The following is a 6,335-nucleotide window of genomic DNA, read 5'->3' as shown; positions in this document are numbered from 1 at the left end:
TTATTTTAAATTAAAGCTGCAGAAGCTATCGGAAGCCTGCATCCCAAGAAAGGGGAAAAAATTCATAGGCAGGAGTTGTAGACCAAGCTGGATGAGCAAGCATCTTAGAGAGGTAATTAAGAAAAAGCAGAAAGCATATAGGGAGTGGAAGAAGGGAGGGATCAGTAAGGAAAGCTACCTTATTGAGGTCAGAATATGTAGGGATAAAGTGAGACAGGCTAAAAGTCAAGTAGAGTTGGACCTTGCAAAGGGAATTAAAACCAATAGTAAAAGGTTCTATAGTCATATAAATAGGAAGAAAACAAAGAAAGAAGAAGTGGGACCGCTAAAAACTGAGGATGGAGTGGAGGTCAAGGATAATCTAGGCATGGCCCAATATCTAAACAAATACTTTGCCTCAGTCTTTAATAAGACTAAAGAGGATCTTAGGGATAATGGTAGCATGATAAATGGGAATGAGGATATGGAGGTAGACATCACCATATCTGAGGTAGAAGCGAAACTCAAACAGCTTAATGGGGCTAAATCGGGGGGCCCAGATAATCTTCATCCAAGAATATTAAAAGAATTGGCACAAGAAATTGCAAGCCCATTAGCAAGAATTTTTAATGAATCTGTAAATTCAGGGGTTGTACCATATGATTGGAGAATTGCTAACATAGTTCCTATTTTTAAGAAAGGGAAAAAAAGTGATCCAAGTAATTATAGGCCTGTTAGTTTGACATCTGTAGTATGCAAGGTCTTGGAAAAAATTTTGAAGGAGAAGGTAGTTAAGGACATTGAAGTCAATGGTAAATGGGACAAAATACAACATGGTTTTACAAAAGGTAGATCGTGCCAAACCAACCTGATTTCCTTCTTTGAGAGAGTAACAGATTTTTTAGATAAAGGAAACGCAGTGGACCTAATTTATTTAGATTTTAGTAAGGCGTTTGATACTGTGCCACATGGGGAATTATTAGTTAAATTGGATAAGATGGGCATCAATAGGAAAATTGAAAGGTGGATAGGGAATTGGTTAAAGGGGAGACTACAACGGGTCCTACTGAAAGGTGAACTGTCAAGTTGGAGGGAGGTTACCAGTGGAGTTCCTCAAGGATCAGTTTTGGGACCAATCTTATTTAATCTTTTTATTACTGACCTGGGCACAAAAAGTGGGAGTGTGCTAATAAAGTTTGCAGATGATACAAAGCTGGGAGGTATTGCTAATTTAGAGAAGGACAGGGATACCCTACAGGAGGATCTGGATGACCTTGTAAACTGGAGTAATAGGAATAGGATGAAATTTAATAGTGAGAAGTGTAAGGTCATGCATTTAGGGATTAATAACAAGAATTTTAGTTATAAGCTAGGGACGCATCAACTAGAAGTAACGGAGGAGGAAAAGGACCTTGGAGTATTGGTTGATCATAGGTTGACTATGAGCTGCCAATGTGATATGGCTGTGAAAAAAGCTAATGTCGTCTTGGGATGCATCAGGAGAGGTATTTCCAGTAGGGATAAGGAGGTTTTAGTACCGTTATATAAGGCACTGGTGAGACCTCACCTGGAATACTGTGTGCAGTTCTGGTCTCCCATGTTTAAGAAGGATGAATTCAAACTGGAACAGGTACAGAGAAGGGCTACTAGGATGATCCGAGGAATGGAAAACTTGTCTTATGAAAGGAGACTCAGGGAGCTTGGCTTGTTTAGCCTAACTAAAAGAAGGTTGAGGGGAGATATGATTGCTCTCTATAAATATATCAGAGGGATAAATACCAGAGAGGGAGAGGAATTATTTAAACTCAATACCAGTGTGGACACAAGAACAAATGGATATAAACTGGCCACTAGGAAATTTAGATTAGAAATTAGACGAAGGTTTCTAACCATCAGAGGAGTGAAGTTTTGGAATAGCCTTCCGAGGGAAGTAGTGGGGGCAAAAGATCTATCTTGCTTTAAGATTAAACTCGATAAGTTTATGGAGGAGATGGTATGATGGGATAACATGGTTTTGGTAATTAAATATTCATGGTAAATAGGCCCAATGGCCTGTGATGGGTTTTTAGATGGGGTAAGATCCAAGTTACCCGGGAAAGAATTTTCTGTAGTATCTGGCTGATGAATCTTGCCCATATGCTCAGGGTTTAGCTGATCGCCATATTTGGGGTCGGGAAGGAATTTTCCTCCAGGGCAGATTGGAAGGCCCTGGAGGTTTTTCGCCTTCCTCTGTAGCATGGGGCACGGGTCACTTGCTGGAGGATTCTCTGCTCCTTGAGGTCTTCAAACTACAATTTGAGGACTTCAATAGCACAGATATAGGTGTGAGGTCTTTTTAAGGAGTGGTGGGTGAAGTTCTGTGGCCTGCATTGTGCAGGAGGTCAGACTAGATGATCATAATGGTCCCTTCTGACCTAAATATCTATGAATCTATGAAAAACAATCTTATGTAACTGTTCTGCCAGATGGTGTCAGCAGCAGCTCAACCCTCCACCCAGAAATCTGAAAAAACTAAATACCAGCCCTGGGCACTTCTTCCCCAGACAAATGCTCTGTGTGTGTACGTGTGCGAGAGAAAGAGAGAACCAAAAGGAAAACTTGATTATGGGGAGAAGGGACCACAGCATTAATTTGGGAAAACACCGCAACAATGACTTAAAAGTAAGCAAACAATAAGTAAAACATCTGGCCCACGGTATCTTGGGCTGCATCCTTTGCTATGCAGTATGAAAGTCCCTTTAACACATGACTCCCCCATTTCTTCTGCTGTACCCCACTCATGGTTTGTTATCTGAGGTCAAGATGTGCATTCAGGTGAGTTGACCTCCAGCCCCTGGGGAGCAGGAGTTGAGCAAGTGATGCCTCCGCTGCCATTTTGCTGCTGCTGCTACTCACTACTGCCTCAGCTACTGTTTTGCTGTGTCCATTGGTAGTCACAGCTCTAAGATTTGCTGGGTACAGACGGGGTGCCTTTACTGCTGCTGTCTCTCTCACCACATGGCCTTTAACTGAAGTTCCATCACCTAGGCCAGTTCTTAGTGACGTCAGATACAGTGATGTCAGCAGATAGCACAGAACCTCACTGCCACTGTCTCCTCTGTGTTATGCTTCACCATCTCCACACTAGGTCTAAGGCTTAGCCCCCCCTAGACCAGCTTATCAGTGCTTTCAGCTCTCGAGGTCACTGAGAAGAGACATGGATTCAACTGAGTCTAACCAGCTCTAGCTTTACACACTGGAGGGGAAGGGTCAAATGGCATGTAGGACCCTCAAACAGAGTCCTCTCCACCAGGTAGAAACACCTGTTCCCACCACCTCCTGAGTTTCACTTGATTTACTTCCCTCACTAAGCATGGGGCAGTGATGTTAAGTTAGCGAGACCCATCAATTTCAGGCATCTTAAGTTTAGTTCTGCTGCCCTTTAGTCACACAAGAAGGACAACACTTCATAATCCCTACATCCAAGACTAAAGTGAATTTTAAACCCAAAACAGCCAGCACTAATCACCCTGGCAAAGTAGATGGGTCTATGCAAACACAGTCTGATCCTGAGGTCTTTCTCCCCGTTCAACAATAGATGGCAGGACAGAGCTCATTCGGACCACTGGCTTACACTTATTCAATTATATCTTTAATACTGAGTTACATAGCCATGTTAAGCAACCAACATCTTTCTCAGCAACACCCATTGACCTGCTGTACCTTAGCATTCTCTGTGTTGAGCAGTTTTGGAGATTTTAGCTGTCCCTCCCCTTGCCTTCATCTCCCTCATTTGATTTGCACCCTTGGTCTTGACTGAGTACCACTTTCTCCCTCTGATCTTGCCTCCACAAGGTCTACCCTGCTAGCCCCCAGCCTTAGCTCAGCCCCAATATCCTCTTCTCTGCAATGGAGCAAGCCCAGCTGATGTTCTGCAACCTGATGGACTTCATCCACTACAAATTTGTTCTCTTCTGTTTGAACTCTGCCATTTTCTGAGCTAAACAGCTTTACTTCTTCATCTTGATTGACTGCCATGCCTGCAATCCCAAATGCCCTCCCCCCATTCTGACCCCACTGCCTTCTCAACACAGGATCTTACTGATATTTTTCAAAGAAAATGTTGACAAGATCCAGCATGACCTCCTCCTCCACACCTGCCGTTCACTCTCTCCTACTCTTCCATCACTGACGCAAAAGTTTCTCTTCTGCCTTCCTCCAACAAGTCCACTTGCTCCCATGACCCCTTCCCATTTTTCTCCTGATCTCCCTTGGCCCCATTATCATCCCCTCCCTCATTCCTCTCTTCAACATCTCTCTCTCTTCAGGCTCCTTCCCTCACAACACAAACATAATTTAGCTGCCCCGTCTTTTAAAAAAAAAACCGCCCCTTTGTGCCAGCGTCCTTCTCCATTTCATCTCTAAGTTCATTGAATGTGCTATTTGCAATCACTTTCTGCAGTTCCTCTCCTCCAGTTCCATACGAGACCGTCTCCAATCTAGCATTTACTGCTTGCATTGCAAAGAAACTGTTCTCACCAAAGTCTCTAATCATCTCTTCCTGACCAAAGCTCAGAACTGTTTTTCCATACTTATTCTCCTTAACCTGTTAACTGCTATCACTGCTGTCTACCCTGCTCTTCTTCTGAAATTCTTCTTCCTCAACTTTCATGACAACTTTTTTCTTCTTTCCTCTCTAATCATTCCTCCAACATGCTATTCAGAAAATCCGCTTCTTCCCCCTACCCCAGTGCCCTCCCTTTCCTCCCCCAACACTTTCTGTGGGAATCCTCTAGGACTCTGACAACTCAAAAATTTACCTCTCCACTCCTGACCTGTCATCTTCTGTCTAAACGAAAATCTCATTCTGTCTCTCTCACTTCTCCGTGTGGTGAGAGTCCTGTGACTTGAGTAAGGCAATTATCACCACCACCATCTTTATAAAACCCTAGGGGGTCGAGGCCAGACTGAACAGGAGTGTTCTGAAGTTCACCTATGGGTGGAAACATCAATACTGACGTCTGCAGTGGGAATATGGAGAAATGCATCCCCTACATCTAATGAAATCTCCCCCAGAACAGGGATGACACTTTAGAGGCCAGGGTCTTCATCCAAAACTTTTTCTTCATCCACTTGTTAAGCCTTGTGACATTGAGAATGGCTCTGATACTGCCTAGTGCGCTTCAGTACAATGATGAAGATGGAGTAGAACCCAGAGAACCTTTCTTCCAAGGAAAAGCTCTCTATCATTCTCATATTCAGAGGATATTTTGTTCTGGATCACATTGTTTTACTGGGTTGTTGGACCGGGTGACTGGATTAAAAAATGGATGGGGTAGAGCCCGCAGCTCAGAGAGTATCTGTGGCTCACTGTTTCCCTGACAGATTTGTCTGTGATCAGTGAAAACTCATCTTCTAGGAAATGGGAAATCCTGCCCCCTAGCTTCAGCTTTGGGTGGAGGCCTATGCCTCTTTATCATAAAGTGGATTGGGGCAAGGGGGGGGGGAAGGTGGGCTGAGCCGTGCTCTTTCTCTATGACACTAATGTTGTTGCCAATCAAAGGGCAATTGAAACTGGTTAGTACATTAGAATGATCGTCACATTAATTTGCCTGAAGTAAAAACAGCAGCTCTGCCCTGGGATTGATCAACTGACTTGGTCACTGGTGCTAAATTCCACTTTCATTTGTATTCCAGTGTATTGCGTCCACAGGAGCACTCAGTGAATTCATCACGAGCAGGTGTAATCATTACACCACCAAGGTGTAATTTGAGGACCTGAAGACTCAAGGGTCTTTACTGCAATTGTTTCAAACCCCAAGTAGACCTTTCACTAAATGGTCGAGAATGAAAGCAGTTAAAGCATAAAGTGTTCTAAGTTTATGAAGTGTTACTCATAACGGTCAAGGGTCCCCAGTTTCACATCAGAAATTATCCTGGTCTCGCTTCGGCCTGGCATTGTCCTTCATCAAGGGCAGGGATTTTTAAACCGAACAAACAGCAGCACACACTGAGGAATTTATAAAGAGAATCCATCTGTTTTCTAACTGTTGTTACTCTTTCTAAAACTTACAGGCTTCCCTCATTATCCTAGAGGCACTCCTCGACCCATTCCATTGTCACTTGGCATTCAGGAGAGAAATGAAGCATCCCCTGCTCTCTGACTGGAAACTGATTAGGTTGAGCCACTCCAAAAAGCTGCACTTTGAACTTGTCTAGCCTCTTAAAAACCTCACTGAACTGAACCTCACAACATCTTTGGGAGGTAGGTAAGTAAGTAGTGTCTGTTTTATATCTGGGGGAACCAAGCCCCAGAGGCAGGCAATAACCTCCCCCTGAACATACCGGAAGTCAGTGATAGAAACATGAATGCATGT

The sequence above is a fragment of the Lepidochelys kempii genome, chromosome 4 (genome assembly GCF_965140285.1).
Source record: "Lepidochelys kempii isolate rLepKem1 chromosome 4, rLepKem1.hap1, whole genome shotgun sequence".
NCBI lineage: Eukaryota > Metazoa > Chordata > Testudines > Cheloniidae > Lepidochelys > Lepidochelys kempii.
Note: the sequence above shows the minus strand (reverse complement) of the source record.